The following is a 17,561-nucleotide window of genomic DNA, read 5'->3' as shown; positions in this document are numbered from 1 at the left end:
ATCCAATAAACCCTCACCCCTTTCACAAGTACCAGTGAAGGGTGACTTGGTCATCTTTCCAAGTAAACAAGACTCGCACGTGCCATCGACCCTAAGGTCAAATGACTACAACACTCCATCCTTTTGGAGTTGGGCTATGCGCTTCTTGTTGACATGTACAAGACGAAAATGCCACAAGCATGCTTTGTCCAAACCATTGGACGAATCGATGTGCAACACATTATTTCCTAAGTTGTCTACAACCATCACAGTTTCATATATACCATTACAAGGCAATGCTTCAAAATAGAAATTTCCATTCAAGAAATCATTAATAGAACCAATTTCATTATTAAATGAAAATCTAAAACCTTGTTTATACAAACCATGAAAAGAAATAATGCTTCGTGTCATTTCTGACGAGTAGCAACAATTATTCAACTCTAAACCAAACCCACTACTAAGCACTAAAGAATAAACTCCAATCTTGGTGACAGACGACGCTTTCCTATTCCCCATGATCAAGTTCATCTTCCCATGCTCCACATCCCAACTTCTTCTTAGACCCTGCAAATCAGAAAAAATGTGAAAACCACATCCTGTATCAAGGACCCAAGAAATAGCATGTGATGAGTTGTTAGATTGACTAGTATAAATACCTGCGAAGGTGGGCTTTATCTTCCCATCCTTGATGTCTTACAGATACTTCAGGCAGCTTTGTTTCCAATGCCCTTTGTCATGATAGTGGAAGCACTCTACATCCTTTGGATTGGAAGAGGGAGCAGCAGAACCACCTTTGGTCCCACTAGAATAGGATCCATCGTGAGACTTTCCCTTGTGGCTCTTAGAAGGAGCCTTCCTCTTCTTTCCTTTCCCTTGTCCAATTGTCAAGACAGGGGCAACAACAGTAGGAGCGGATGCAACAGATTTGCCTTTCAAACTACTCTCAGCAATTCACAGAAGGCCTTGGAGCTTACTTAGAGTGACCTCCTCCTTGTTCATATGATAGGTCATACGAAACTGATCATAACAAGGAGGCAAAGAGTGTAAGATAATATCTATGGCCAACTCTTCGTCGAAGTTGACATTTAACTTCAGCAAGAGGTCTACGAATCTTTGCATATTTTGTAAGTGGGCGGTGATGGACTCTCCATCCTTCATCTTTGTAGTAATCATGGAGGCGATGATCTCGTACCTTTCCTGCCTCGCACTTTGATGGTACCTTTCCATTAAATCTTGGTGCATCTAATAGGGATAGAAGTCCTCGTAGGACTTTTGGAGTTCGGCAGTCATGGTCGCAAGCATGATACACGACACTTTCGTCGCGTCCCTCTCATGAGCATCATATCGAGCGATTTGCTCGGGAGTAGCAGTGTTGTGGTCAATCTCCTTCACCTCCTTGTCGAGAACATATTCTTTGTCCTCATAGCGGGTGACCATGCGAATGTTGCAAATTCAATCATTAAAATTGGTTCCATCAAAGATCACCCTCCCACACAAGTTCATGAGGGAGAAAAGAGCCAGAAGGGTTGGAGCCAGAAGCGTTGTTGTTTGAAGTCGACATCTAAAAAAGAAAATAGACAAAGTTTAGATTAGATAAGAATCCCCAATTTAACACCCAAATGAAAAATTAGGGCTAGGACCCAACACAATTATTTACAATTCAGAAGAGGGATGCCGTAATCTAATTGCAAATAATTTGAAGGTAGGTAAATGACGCTTTACCAATTTCCACCATGAAAAACGAAAAGGTACATTAGGTTTTAAATGAATTGAAATTCCTAGATTCTTTTTAGATTCATTGAACTTTTTAATGGCATGTTTAAATCTCGATTATGCCCTTCAAGTTTGTGACTGGGATACCGAGGATCACAACCAAGGTGTGAATAACCATGCAAATGTGCTTGGTACTCTCGATGTCATTTATCACCTAAATAATGTGTCGGTTAACCACACACACTCAATTAATCTATGATAAACATCGAGCTACCCTTTTCCACCCTTGCTAGTCCCAAATTAGTGTGCAGATTAGCCACACACGCTCCAATACTGACTTAGCAAAGTGCAAAGTGCAATTTCATGGAATAGCATCATTTTCACTTTTTTCCGAAAGTAACTAAGATTGGGAATTTATGAAAACATTTAGTTACTTAATAAAATCATTATACTTATCAATGAGGAATTACTTTGTCCTATCCTACCCGTTCGGCTAACGACCCTCCACTAGTCAAGAGTGCGGTGGGTAAGAGTGGATACCCAATGACGGTCATTTTACAGGCCGCTTCCTTAAACACCCCTTATAGACCAATTTCGTGAATGAGGCCTACTAGCGGTAAGACCGACTTATCTTATACATATATATAATTATTAATCCTTTAATATTATAATAGTATAAGGGTTGAATTTTAAACTTTTAAAACTCTAGGGTTTATAATATAAATATTAAAACTTTTTAATCAAAATTTAAACTCCAAAACTTGAGGGCGAGTTTTGAAACTTCTCAAAACCTTTCTAGATCAAATTTAAAAATTAATTTAATTAATCAAATAATTTATAATTATCTAAATTCTACCTAATTCAATTTATGGCAAGATAATTCACATCAAATAATACAAATAATTATCCTTATCATATAAAATAATAATTATCTTATAGTTTGATAATTATCTTCTAATTGGATGAGGATAATCATTACCATATAATAAAATTCGAGTTTTATCAGTCAAAAACGTTTTTGGTAATTATCCCAATCCAATTCTGGTCAAAATCCCGAAAAATCTGCCAACTGATGAGCCGACTCGTCGAGTAGCCTTGAGTCGTCGAGTTCATCAGAGGACTCGATGAGTTCATCAGGCAGATGCAGAATTTTGACTTTTTCAGCTAAGAACAATTAATGAATGCATCATATACAATAGAAAAACGACCTAGGCTCTGATACCACTGATGGGTTTTGAGCATTACATCATTCCTATGGTGCACATGCAACCCTAAAGCTTTGGATCTAGGTTAGTGCCTCCAAATCTTGAGTGCAAAAACCACCGCCCCTAACTCCAAATCATGCGTAGGATAATTCGCCTCATGAGGCTTTAGCTGCCTTGAAGCATAAGCAATCATATGACCCTTCTGCATAAGGATAGATCCTAAACCTGAAATAGAGCATCACATTAAACCATAAAATCATCCAAACCCTCGTGAAGCGTGAGAATCGGGGCCTCGCACAATCTTTGTCTTAGAGTCTCAAAAGCCAACTGCTGATCGGGCCCCCATCGAAAAACCACATTCTTCTTCGTCAAGCAGGTCAAGGGCACTGCAATCTTGGAGAAGTCCTGGATAAATCTCCAATAATACCCTGCGAGGCCTAGGAAGCTCCGAATCTCAAATGGGGTCCTCGGAACCTCCCATCGCATCACGACCTCGATCTTGCCCGGGTCGACTAATATACCCCTATGGTTAACATTGTGTCCTAGGAACTACACTTCTTGCAACCAGAACTCACATTTGGAGAATTTGGCATAAAGCCTCTCCCTCCTAAGGGTCTCCAACACCTCGTGCAAATGCTCCTCATGCTGATCCTTGGTTTTAGAGTAGACCAGAACATCATCTATAAAGACTATCACTGACCGATCCAACATCGGTTTGCAAACCCGGTTCATGAGATCCATGAACATTGCTGGTGCATTGGTAAGCCCGAAGGGCATCACCACGAACTCATTCATGAACGCTGTTGGTGCATTGGACATCATAATCTCTGACCCTTATCTGGTGGTTACCTGATTGCAAATCAATCTTGGAAAATCAAGATGCAACCTCAAGCTGATCAAATAAATCATCAATCTTGGGAGTGGGTAACAGTTCTTCACCGTTAACTTATTAAACTCCCAGTAGTCAATACACATCATGTGTGAACCACCCTTATTTTTCACGAACTACTCGTTTGAATGAATCCCTTGCCTAGAAACTCCTGAAGTTGCGTAGACAACTCATGCATCTCAACTGGCGTCAGGCGATACGGTGCCTTGGCTATAGGAGACACACCAGGAACTAGATCAATCTGAAACTCAACCTACCTCTCAGGAGGCACTCCTGATAAATCCTCAGGAAATACATCGGGGAAATTCCGAATAATGGGCACCCCACTCAACTTCGGAGTGTCTACAACATAAGCTAGGAAACCAGAACAACCCTGCTGCAGATATCTCCTGACCCTCGTAGCTGAAAAGAGAGCCGACCCATGCAAATCTCTCTCGCCAGGAATAACCAGTTCTCCACAACTTCGGATTCAATCTCTCACTAACTGTTGGTCGCAATCAATTATGGCCCTATTGGGGCCCAACCAATCCATCCCGATGATAACCTTCGATCCTCTCTAAGGAATTGACACCAAATCAATAGAGTATCTCTCACTAAACAGATTCAGGACACACCTGCGATGAACCCTCGAAGCACTCACGGTACAGTCATCCACAATCTCAACCTCCAGTGGAAAATCCAATGTCCCGGGAGCATCACAAAACATCTTGCTAAGCGCAAGAGATACAAAAGATCGGGTAGCTCCTGAATCAAACAGAACATGAGCAAACATACCATTGACTAGAAATGTCCCTATACAAGCTCAAATATAATCATAAGCATAAATAAGGAAAGAAATAAAAGATAAGGATAAATTACATACCATTAACCACATCCGGTGTTGCACGAGCCTTATCGGTGGTCAGCTGAAATGCCATGCTCTTCACCATAGGTGCCTCCACCTTTCTCTGACGGCCATCAGTACTCCTCAAGGTGGCTGACGCATGGGCCTCCACTTCTCCCCTTGACAATCTCAGACAATCGGCCTTTTATGTCTGGTATGATTGCAATGAAAGCAAATCAGAGCACTACTGGGGTAGTCCCTACTCATGTGAGCCGGATGACCACAACCAAAATATGCTGAACCCGATACTCGACACGCCCCATTATACGACTTGCCTCACTTAATGCAACGGCTACGGCCCTACGGGCCTCTGATATGTGAATCAGAAGTCTTGGTCCTCTTAGCATGTCCCACTGCTGTTTGTACCTGCTCTGGTTTCCACTTAGTTCGCAGCTCCAACTCCCTGATATCCTCTCGGAAGTCTTGGTCCTCACGGGCGTTCTCGATCATATCATTCAGGGTCTTGCACCCCGTAAAGCTCACGAACTCCATGATATCCTCTCTCAACATGTCATGATATATCGTCTTCCTCATCTCCTCATCCGCAACGTACTGTGGGACCATACTAACCATATAACAATCTTATTCTAAACAACATACATATCCTAGACTCTCCTAAGAAGTCTCAACTATCACCGCTCGCAATACCAAGAACCTCAATCAACACTATTGGTTGCCTTATGCATGCAAGTTATACACAAAATAGGATCACATGGACTGTCACATGATGATTCTGTTGGATTTGGTGTCTAAGCCCATAACTGTAACTGGGACGTACTTGACCTGATTGTAGCATGGTCCTTTTGGGTTTCCTTCACCAGTGCAATTTGATAGGATGGACTTTTGAGAATAAGGTTATTTGTGATTTATTAATATATTATAAGTATAATATATTAATTGAGAAATCATATTATTTAATTAGTATTGATCAAGAATTAATTTGGAATTAATTTAGTGATCAAAAGAGACTAATTAAATATACGGGGACTAATTAAGTAAATCAATGATTCTTATAGTGTGGGCCAATGATCCATGGTTAATTAGGATGGGCTAAACCAATATGATAGTCCATGGAGGTTTAACCCATGGAGCCTAAGTAATATGAAAGGTCATGGTGCATTAGGGTTTTCATGGATGAAACCCTAGCCTTTGTAACACTATAAAAGCAACCCCCTATAGCCAAAATCGGTTGCCCATTCATTCTAAGAGTGTGATAATTGATTTTGTGCTAACTAGCCTATTCTCTCAAGTCTCCTCTTGCATTTGGTGTTTGTGACACATTAGAGGCATCATACTTGAGGTGCTAAAGCTTTCTAAGGCCAAGAACTACAACTACATCAAGAGGTATTCATGTAACTATGAGTTTTATATTGTATATCCTCTATTGTATGCTAGTTAGGATGTATGCTTTGGAAAATTGAAAATTGATGTGCACAAAAGTACCCACTAATTTTATATTTATAACCTAACTAACTTAACTAACTAAAATTCACACAGGCAGTGTACCTAGTCAAATTATAGAATAGTTGGGTAAGTTGGGTGTCGATCACAGGGAACGATGTTAACTAATTAATCTACTTACTACTAAATTAACCTATTTATTAACAGCTTAAAAGGGTTTTATCTGATTTTACAAGATCAGACTAACTTTACTCAAATTTAATCAATTACTAAGAACACTCCTGTTTAGTTCGAATCCACTTCTTCCTTATGGTTAGCTAACAGTTATGGATCATCAAGTTGGTCACCAACTATTGTATTATTAGCAATTTAATTTCAAATTTACTAATATTTGACTAATTCATGTAAAACTATGTATGGTTACACACAATCAAACACGGAACCAGTTATAGATTATAGGTATGCCATGTAAGATTTATTATGCAAACACAATTATGGTCATAATTTATGTTCTCTAGCACAACTAAATTTGTTTACTTTAATTACTATCTAAGATTTTGGTTGATCCTAGCTCTAGCAATTTAGTGTTCACTAATTCACTAGGTTAACAAGTTCATGCAGTTTAATGTTCACTAACTACACAGAACATGAATTCAAGCAACTAAAGAAATAATTATTAACATGCTAGGTAGTAACAAATCGAACAGAAGCAAATTACCAACTAACAAATCCAATAGTCATTAAACTAAACCATATGTCAGAAGCTTCATCTAGCTAAACAGGAGTAGCTAGATTCAGCTACTCATATCAGCAAACAAACAAGTATAAGTCATATTCAAAGTACCAAACAATCGAATGAATTATGTACTCTCTCTTCCTTTGGTGTGAACTTAATTTCAGAACTTTTTCTTCTCTGAAAATCATCTCCAAGTCTTCCCTCTATCAGCCAACAGGTCCCTATAGTCATAATGGCCAAGAGTTTATATAGTTTTCCCGAAAGCCGTAAGTCACGTCGTGGCAGGAAGCTCCACGTCGTGATTTCAGAGTTATCCGTATTGGGCAACGATTCTTGCTTTGAGCGTACTTATCTTCTGGAATATTCTTTCCACGTCACGGGTATGTGATCCACGTCGTGGCATCGGTCTAAATCCGTGAACTTCTTCAACTTTTGAACTCCAAGTCTCCAATGTTCCATGTTTTGTCAATTTCAGTCCTTATCTTCGAAAATGCTTCTATTTGGCTGCAAAATATAATTTTAACTTATAAGTACCATTATTCAATGCAAATAACCAATTTATTAGTAAAAATGTAAATAAATATTGCCTAAAAATATGTATAAACATGGCAATATCAAAATACCACACACTTGTTCCTTGCTTGTCCTCAAGCAAATCTAATTATTTTTAAACTTAAACCTTCATCACCAACATCACATAGAACGATCCCACTCAAGCTCAGCCATTATGCCAAGACCTCAACGCATGCATTTGTGTCTAATTTTTTTTTAAGTAACCCCCCTCAATTCTAAATACTCACAATCCTCATAAACAATCGCCCACTTCTTTCGAACAATGCTCATTTTATGCAACCCTTTGAATCCATCCTCAGAAAACTTTCTAACCTCAAGGTATTTTTGTAAAGCCACCCAAGCATACATAAACTAAAGAATTACAACTTTTAGAAGATACCACAATATGGAGCTCTTGAATTCTTCACTTCTTGATATTTTGATCTTTGATATCTTTGAATTCACCAATTTTTATGTGTGACTTTGATATCTTCAACTTTTGAAACTTCAGAATTTCCGATCTTTGATCTTCATACTTTGATACTTTTATGCTCCAAAAATTCTTCAATTTTTCACTTTTTTGGTAATTTCTCTCTCTTTTTTTGCATGTACTCACTTTTTTATATCACTCAAAAACCTACATGCTTAAGCAGGGGCGCTTTACTTCAACCCTTATTGGTTAAGGATATTAATTTTCCTAGATACATTTCAGGTTTAGACTGCTAAACATATCGCATCCCTTAAACTAAGCGAGGTTATGTTTTTGTCCCATGATTTCACTAGAATAAGGGAGGCCACAAATGCACTATAACGTATATTGGCTCAACTAAACATTTGAGCTCTTATCAGATCATCCCAATGCAACACTAGCAACTTAAGTTCAAATTATTATTATTACTAGAACTAATATTAGATTATTATTTCAAACCTATGAAAATTTTTAGATTCCCTAAGATTTCTAGCAATTTACTAATTTACTTTTTCGACCACCTACCCCACACTTATTACATACAATGCCCTCATTGTATGCATAAATCAAAGCAATAAAAAGGAGAAAAAGGAACAGACTCCCCTGGGTTAGTAGCGTGATCGGACTCCAATCGTGTGGATGAAATGTGCATCTCGAATACGGACTTCTTCTAATTCGAAAATTGGACCTTGAACTCACGAAATATGTGAATGAGCCAACAAGCAACTAATCTAGACTGCAATCTTCTATAAGAGTAGATGCAAATCTCCAAAGCGTGTAGAATAATGTGGGAAAGCATTCGCCACATTGTATGGTATAGGAAACTAGGCATAATTGTCTTCATAATGACCCCATGGTAAGTCGTAAAGTAAAATACGCGAATGGTCTTCAAATTTGTGAAAAATCAGAAATCACGTCGTGATAAAGTGGACCACATCGTGGTGACGCACAAAAGCGTGTGCTGAATATCTCCTGATTACCGGTTCACGACGTGAAATGGTCAACCACGTCGTGAAAACTGGGCTACTAGAAAATAAAATTTCCCATGTCTTCATGATGTCTTAATTGGTTAAGACTCTTCTCACTCGGTATTCTAAAGACCCTTTCTGACTCTATCCTCTCTTTTTGACGCACCCCACACTCATTTCCAATTATGGGTCTCGACTCTTGACTTGAAACTCTAAACGACCTTTGGCTAAACTTAAACGCTCATAACTCCTGACTTCCTTTCCTAGACTCCGTAGCAAATCTGAAATATAGCAACCAAAGGAAAGATAGCAGTAACATAATTTAACAAGTCTTACAAACCAAGTTAAGTTCTAAAACAAACAAAAACTAATAAAAACTAAAAATTAAATAAGAACTAAAACAAAGCGATCAATCATCATTTTCACGTCCTTAAACTCCACTCGGTCCTTCTCCATCCCCCCTCGGTATCCAAAGCTCCTCCCAAGTTGGTATGTAAGGGCCTTGCGGTGGCATGGAAGGTGGTCGAGACACACTCATATGAGAAAACATGGTTTCAAGAAGTTGGGTGTTATAATTCATCCCACCGCGAAGATTATCCAAGTAAGAACCAACCCGACTTTGAAATGGGTCGGTGGGTATTCCACCCGCATGTGGTGTTGCGTGATGGTCTTGCTCCATATCTCCCCGAGCCCTCGCATTCCTTCGTCGTCTCGACGGAGGTTGTTGCTCGGGTTGCTCTCCTTGTTGCTCATCATCCTCTGGGGTATAACATACCCTCCCCCGATATTTACCACTACTCGCATAACACCCAATACTTGTATTGTCAAATCATTGTCCGGGAATCGGGTAAGGTTCCGAACAAAATTAGGAGTCAAAATATGATAGGACCGGGCAAGACGAGTGACCAAATGTCCACCCATAATCGGACTTCCGGGCCTAGAATTAGCCGCCTTCTTCCCCAGAAATCGAGCAAGCATGTAAGGAAGATCGCAACAAACCCCGGGAGTAACAGTACTCCACAAAAAGAACAAATTCTGAATGGATACCTTATCACCATGGTGCTTGTGGTTGATCGAAAAAGTGACAAGGCGATGAAGAAAACGATACACGGGATTCCGAATCTGCGATTCACTAGAATCACGAGTACTGTACTCGTGATTGGAGATAGTTCGCCAAAACAGGATGTTCCATAATGCCGGGAGCAAAATCCCAAACACACCCAAGTAAAAAGGGTACAAAGAATGGAGATTGAGTCTCCACTTCCATATACAACCCCATGCGCCAAGCAAATTCCCGAAGACTACATTCTCGATGTACCCCACCTAACCGAAAAACAAGTGCCCGGTTATAATCAAAGTCCATAGTTCGTTCTTCAAAGACTACGGTAGAGAAAAATTCCACCGATAACTCCTGATAAACGGGTTCTTGAATGGTAAACAAGTTCCTCCAACCGTGACATGTAAAAGAAAAATCAACCCCCTCGTAAACCTTTGTCCAAAACCTCTCCAACTCAGCAACCATGCCCACACCTCGCGGCCATCCCCAATCCACAATGGGTGCTATTGCAAATTCCCTGTTATAAAGCCATCCCAAACAGTTTTCGTATGTGGTCAACAAACCCCGAGAAATGTTACGTGGAAACCGATACAATGGGTGAATGCTCGCCACATCGATCGGGTTGTTTTCTTCCTGTTGAACAGCACGTCTAGGAGCCATACCTGATATCACAAAGAAACAAAAACCAAACAAAACACCCAAAGTAAAAAAAACGAAGGAGCATGCTGTTCGCCCAGAATCCACGACGTGGGCTAGTGTTCCACATCATGGTGCTAAGTCGGGACGTGATACTGGATCGACCACCATACACCCCAAATTTAGCCAAAATCATACTTGGGGTTTGTTTATCTCACTAATCTAAGGCCATGAAAACTGAAAATACGAACCAATTTAACCTATTTAGGGATTTTTGAAATCTATATAAACCCTAAACACCAAAATGCATAAGATATGAACAATAGCAACAATTAGGAGATGGAATACTTACCGGATGAAGTTAAACGACAAGAAAATGCAAGCAATTTGGCAGAAAAGTGTAGAAAATCGGCTATGGGGACTGCTTCCGTCCGTGCGCAAGTGAATAAACAAATGTGAAGGTGGGTCAAAGTGTTTATGTAACTGGTCCCCCCTAACTTTTAAAGGCCACGTCGTGATAGGCTATACCACGACGTGGTTTTCGTATTGGGCAAAAAAAACTGGTTCATCTCATGTATACTTAGTGGGCATATAAGATTTGGGCTACTCTAAGTAAGTCCCCGTAATTCATCGACGACCACGACGTGGTGACAATGCCCACGACGTAAATGTGGTCTGGACACAAAAATTAATTTAGTTAATAAAATTTGTTTATTCTAATTGTTGTCCACCTAATTCCTAAGTACCCCACAACTAATTTTTACCAATTAAAAGTTGTTTATTATGATGAATTGATAACTCTTCTAATCTAAAATTCAAAAACTAAAAGAAAAGAAAATGCAAACCAGACTCGGTTTGCCTCCCGAGAAGCGCTTCTTTTTGAGGAGTCTTGAGCTGGACTCCGTGCCTCCTACGTTGAATCATCAGAAGAGTCCACCACCTGGATCTTTTTCTCCTTGAAATGTCTCTTGTAAGCTTGAACTCGACGAATATACGCCTTTTTAGAATTCTCCTTTTCAGCCTTGACTTCGTCTCCATCGAGCTTGCGTTTTATCCCTTTAGTCTCTAATTTGTCTTCACACTTAAGCTCCATAGTATCCTTCTCTTCCTTCACCACTGGACTAGTCACCTTTGATGTAACTTCTTCTTCATCACTCGCCATTTTATCATTTTCCTCACTTATCAAAGATGTTGGTTTTGTATAGGCAATGACTTCAACGAAAAACGAAACAGATGCTCTCGGTTTAGTGCGTTTGACTTGTTGAATTGTTTTGATTTCTTCGTCCATAAGCTTCTCTAATTCTGCAAGCTCATCATCATCTTCATCAATGTTGAACACTTCACCTTTAACATCATATCCTTCAAATCCATCTTGCACTCCAAAATCTTCCTTTTCATCACCAACCCTCAATGTAAGCTTAGATTCACGAACATCAACTAGAGCACCAGCAATATTTAGCAAAGGGCGACCAAGAATGATTGAGATATTTGCATCCTCTTGCATATCCATAATTACAAAATCAACTGGGAAAACAAACTTCCCAATTTTAACAAGGATGTCTTCTATAATTCCTCTTGGATGCGTCACCGAACGATTGGCCATGTGGATGGTCATTTTTGTTGCCTTCATTTTCTGAATATTTAGCTTTTGGTAGAACGAAAAAGGCATCAAATTTATGCTAGCCCCGGAATCGGCTAAAGCATAAGTCTTCAAATTGTTACCAAACTCACATGGAAGAGTGAGGCGTCCGGGATCTCCCATCTTCTTAGGTAACTCTCCCAATACAGCTCTTGAGCTTTGTTCACTAAGAATCACTTGAGAATTCTTCTTTAACTCATGTCGAGTGTCTATTAGATCTTGTAGGAGCTTCACGTATTCTGGAATTTTTGATAATGAATTAATAAAATGAGTATTAATTGGAATACCCTTTATTTGTTGAATAAACTCCAGATGTTCCCTTTCCAGTGGACTAAGATTAGCTCGGGACGGGAATGGAAAAGGCGGTTTAAAAGCTGTAACAGATACGAAAATTTTCTGTTCAGACCGGGTCCACGACGTGAGCATAGCGGGCTCACGACGTGAACTGGGTATTCCAGCAGATTCTTCATTTTCGAGTTTTGGCTTCTTCGCCTTTGGATCGGGCTGCGTTGGTTCCACTTCTAATGCCTCCAAGAATTCAGAGATTGCCTCTTCTTCAGTATCAAAAGCCATAACATGAGGTTGAGCTTTCTTTTTGGGAAGTTGTGAAGATAATTTATTAGTCACCAAAGCAGTGAGTTGACCGACTTGGACTTCTAGATTATTGATTGATGCTTGATGATTCTTTAATGAAGCTTGCTGGTTAATCATCATTTTGTGTTGTTCTTTCATCATATTCATGTGTTCCTTTAGCATTGCATCAGTATCATCATGTCTTCTCTCGGATGCTTCCATAAATCGGGTCAACATATTTTCCAAGTCTCCTTTCTTTTCGGCCGGTGGTTGCTCTTTTTGATAGAAGCCTCGCCCTGTCTGCTTATATTTTTCTTCTTTTTGCCTCTTGTACTCATCGTAAGGCAACCACTCTTTCTTTGGTTTTCTCCAGTCTTCATCATACTTGTCCCCAATTGAGTAGCAAACTTGAGCCTTCTTGTTCCCATGTTCATCCAAATGGCAATCCTTAGTCAAGTGTGGCCCACTACACCTTTCACACCCAACCCTTATTGCATGAATTGATTGGTCCATTTGGGTCAATCTCCAGTCCATAGTATTCAGCATCGCCATCATAGCAGCTATCTCTTCAGATTGTGCCCCCCCCACTGCCTTTTACTCCATCTTGTCTTGGGTTGTGGTACTCTCGAGAGTGTCTTGCGAATTCTTCAATTAACTCCTTGACCTCCCTTAGATTCTTCTTTGTCAATGGCCCTTGAGAGTCAAGGAGTTGTCTTGTCATAACATTGACTCCATCATAGAAAATAGACATCTCTTGTTGGATGTTTAGGTCATGTTGAGGACAATTCCTTAATAACCCCTTGTAGCGCTCCTAAGCTTCGTATAATGACTCCCCCGGTTGTTGCTCAAAGTTGGCTATTTCCTTCTTGAGTTTAGCTATCTTGGAAGGTAGGCAAAACTGATCTAGAAATTGCTCTCGCATTTGAGCCCAAGTAGTAATTGTACCAGGAAGAAGTGCTTTCAACCAGTCTTTTGCAGCTCCTTTGAAAGTTACTGGTAGCGTCCTTAGTAAGATGGTGTCTCTGTTAACATTCGGGACATTGAAATAGTCAGCAATGTCGTTGACTTCATTTAGATGCTTAAATGCATCCTCATGATCCTTCCCATAAAATGGGATATCTTTTAGTGCAGTGAGGATATGTCCCTTCAGCTCGAATGTGGTAGTGGCAGGTATCGCTGGTTGTACTAAACCTGGACCAACATCTTCACGAATTCGCTTCTTGTAAGCTCCCATTGACATTTCTTCAATGTTTGCCATTTCGTTCCTTGGCTCGTTCTCGGGTTCACTTGTATAAAGACCAAATTCTGTTTCTGATTCGTACTCGGACTCGTGTGGATTAGGAAATTGATCGAGAACTTCAAACTTGCTCTTTGAGGCTGAACTCGATTCTCCCGTTTTCTTTCCCGACTTCCTTGAAAAGGCTGATTTCAGTTCTTGTAAAGGCGACTTCTTATTATTCTTTTTGTGCAGCGTAGACTCCGGATCTTCAAGCGGTAGCACCAAAGGTGTGTTGGACCCTCTGGTTATGTACTCCTGAAAAATAAACAAAATAAAAAACGTAAATCTGAACTAAAATAGAAAAACAAACTAAAAACAAAGAAAACTAGGATCATAATATTCACGTCGTGAGCCTGTAAAACTCACGTCGTGAGTTCTGTAATGCCAAAAAAAATGAAACTGAAAAATAACTCTTTGCAGGTTTTACCCACAAAAAGGATCGATAAATTTAAAGCAAATAAATCAGCAATTACTAAGTCGTTCCCCAGCAACGGCGCCAAAAACTTGATGTGCACAAAAGTAGCCACTAATTTTATATTTATAACCTAACTAACTTAACTAACTAAAATGCACATAGGCAGTGTACCTAGTCGAATTATAGAATAGTTGGGTAAGTTGGGTGTCGATCACAGGGAACGGTGTTAACTAATTAATCTACTTACTACTAAATTAACCTATTTATTAACAGCTTAAAAGGGTTTTATCTGATTTTACAATATCAGACTAACTTTACTCAAATTTAATCAATTACTAAAAACACTCTTGTTTAGTTCGAATCCACTTCTTCCTTATGGTTAGCTAACATTTATGGATCATCAAGTTGGTCACCAAATATTTTATTATTAGCAATTTAAGTCCAAATTTGCTAATATTTGACTAATTCATGTAAAACTATGTATGGTCACACACAATCAAACACATAACCAGTTATAGATTATAGGTATGCCATGTAAGATTTATTATGCAAACACAATTATGGTCATAATTTATGTTTTCTAGCACAACTAAATTTATTTACTTTAATTACTATCTAAGATTTTGGTCGATCCTAGCTCTAGCAATTTAGTGTTCACTAATTCACTAGGCTAACAAGTTCATGCAGTTTAATGTTCACTAACTACACAGAACATGAATTCAAGCAACTAAAGAAATAATTATTAACATGCTAGGTAGTAACAAATCGAACACAAGCAAATTACCAACTAACAAATCCAATAGTCATTAAACTAAACCATATGTCAGAAGCTTCATCTAGCTAAACAGGAGTAGCTAGATTCAGCTACTCATACCAGCAAACAAACAAGTATAATTCATATTCAAAGATATAAACATATCAAAGTACCAAACAATCGAATGAATTATGTACTCTCTCTTCCATTGGTGTGAACTTTATTTCAGAACTTTTTCTTCTCTAAAAATCGTCTCCAAGTCTTCCCTCTATCAGCCAATAGGTCCCTATAGTTGTAATGGCCAAGAGTTTATATAGTTTTCCCGAAAGCCGTAAGTCACGTCGTGGCAAGAAGCTCCACGTCGTGATTTCAGAGTTATCCGTATCGGGCAAGGATTCTTGCTTCGAGCGTACTTATCTTCTGGAATATTCTTTCCACGTCGCGGGTATGTGATCCACGTCGTGGCATCGGTCTAAATCCGTGAACTTCTTCAACTTTTGAACTCCAAGTCTCCAATGTTCCATGTTTTGTCAATTTTTGTCCTTATCTTCGAAAATGCTTCTATTTGGCTGCAAAATATAATTTTAACTTATAAGTACCATTATTCAATGCAAATAACCAATTTATTAGTAAAAATGTAAATAAATATTGCCTAAAAATATGTATAAACATGGCAATATCAAAAATGCATGTATAATTATAGAAAACATAGATCCAAAGTATCTAGGGTTGCATGTGCACCATAGGAGTGTTATAGTGCTTAAAACCCAACAATGGTATCAGAGCCTAGGATTGTTTTCTGTTATATTTGATGCTTGTTAATTTTCAAAGCTAAAAAAATCAATTTCTGGCCTCTGACTGATGAACTAGCCGAGTCCACTGGTTGACTCGACGAGTGTGACAACCGTCAAAAATTGAGTCAAGTCCAAGTCAAACAAAGTCAACAAGTCAAAACCAATCGACTCAAGTAACCCTTGTATATTAGGGTTTACACTATGTAATTACTGTACAATGCAATATTTTAATGAGAGAAACATCATTTGGAAAGTTCGTGTGTTGAATTTCCTAAGTCTCAAATGCAATAAACATTGAACCAAAACGATAAAACATTATTGCACACTCATCGGGAGTGTGTACGACACTAAAACACGGTTTAACGGGGTTTACGAACCTTGCGTTATGAAGCCGGACACTCAAATTAATCACAAACGAAACCTCTCTAAATCGTTTTCACTCTATCTCTTTCTATTTGAAATCTCTCCCAAATCTCTCTTAAACGTTCCCATAACTTTTTGGAATCATTCGGGTCATCCCGACCCTTAACCGGGTCAAAAACCACTTGAAACGGGGTAAAAACGGGTAAAATAGCCTTAAGGACCCAAAACGGAAACTTCATGACCGAAGCCTCTCATCCGAAGGGATCAGGATCCGAAGCTCGCAGGATCCGAAGCTCTCAGGCCGAAGCCCCAGGACCGAAGTCCTTGTCCGAATCCGAAGTCTCGGCCCCCATCCGAGAGGCCTCGCAGACGGCCCCTTTTTACCGGTTTTTCGACTACGACTTCGTTTTAACTCCGTTTTTCATTATTTTAACGTGAGATTTTCACCCAAAACTTTATTTTATAAACTAAGGCCCCAAAATATATAAATCTCCAGGGTTTTTATAAAAATTTATTAAAAGAATTGGTGGTTGGACTAATTATTGAGGGAATATTTGCTTTTCCTTATTTTATGACAAAAGCAAGCCGCAACCACCTCACTCTATGATTAGCCACTCTTTCCCACTACTCCTTGTCACCTTAGTAGACCTTTACACCCAATCTCCAGCTCTTCCCACGTTCTAAGAGCTGGAGGATTGATCCTCTCTCCTCATTCTCCATAAAGTTCTTTCATTCTACACTTAGCAACCAAAGGACACTCTCCAAAATTCTCTCATCTTTTCTCTCAACTTCAAGAACTTCAAGGCTTTCTCCAGGGATTTCTTCCTTCAATTAGTAAGTATCTTCATCATTCACATAATTATTAAACTCCATTCTACTCAAATCATTGATATCTTACACAAATTCCATCTTATTCGGTGTTAGATTCTCGAATCATCAAGACATCTTCTTAGTGTTCTTGGGTTGAACACTTCCTCTATCTCACTTTAATCTACTGAAATCACATAAGGTGAGTTCATACCCCTACATTTACATGTTTTCTTAAGTTTTAAGGGGGGAATACAAGTAAAATCATCAAGAACACAATTAAACTTTTTCTAACAGATTACATCAGAAAAGATGGACTTTAATCACAGACTGTTTTGGTCAGCTTAAATATTTTAGTTTTCAAAACTGTTCCAGGTGAAAGTAGTTCAAACTCTTAGTTTTAAAATGGCTACTTGCACATCTCCATATGATGTTTCTACAATTTA

The 17,561-nt window shown here is 39.0% G+C and overlaps 1 non-coding gene across 1 annotated transcript; it reads left to right on the top strand.

The window, feature by feature from the left end:
* Nucleotides 1–13,470: 13,470 nt before the first annotated feature.
* On the top strand, nucleotides 13,471–13,577 carry LOC145127952 (small nucleolar RNA R71). Its single transcript, XR_013716556.1, has one exon. It is a non-coding gene; the product is annotated as a small nucleolar RNA R71 (small nucleolar RNA).
* The last annotated feature ends 3,984 nt before the right edge of the window (nucleotides 13,578–17,561 follow it).

The sequence above is a fragment of the Lactuca virosa genome, chromosome 7, assembly GCF_052849685.1.
Source record: "Lactuca virosa cultivar CGN04683 chromosome 7, Lactuca_virosa_CGN04683_v6, whole genome shotgun sequence".
Taxonomy (NCBI): Eukaryota; Viridiplantae; Streptophyta; class Magnoliopsida; order Asterales; family Asteraceae; genus Lactuca; species Lactuca virosa.
Note: the sequence above shows the minus strand (reverse complement) of the source record. Positions and strands in the feature narration are given on the sequence as shown.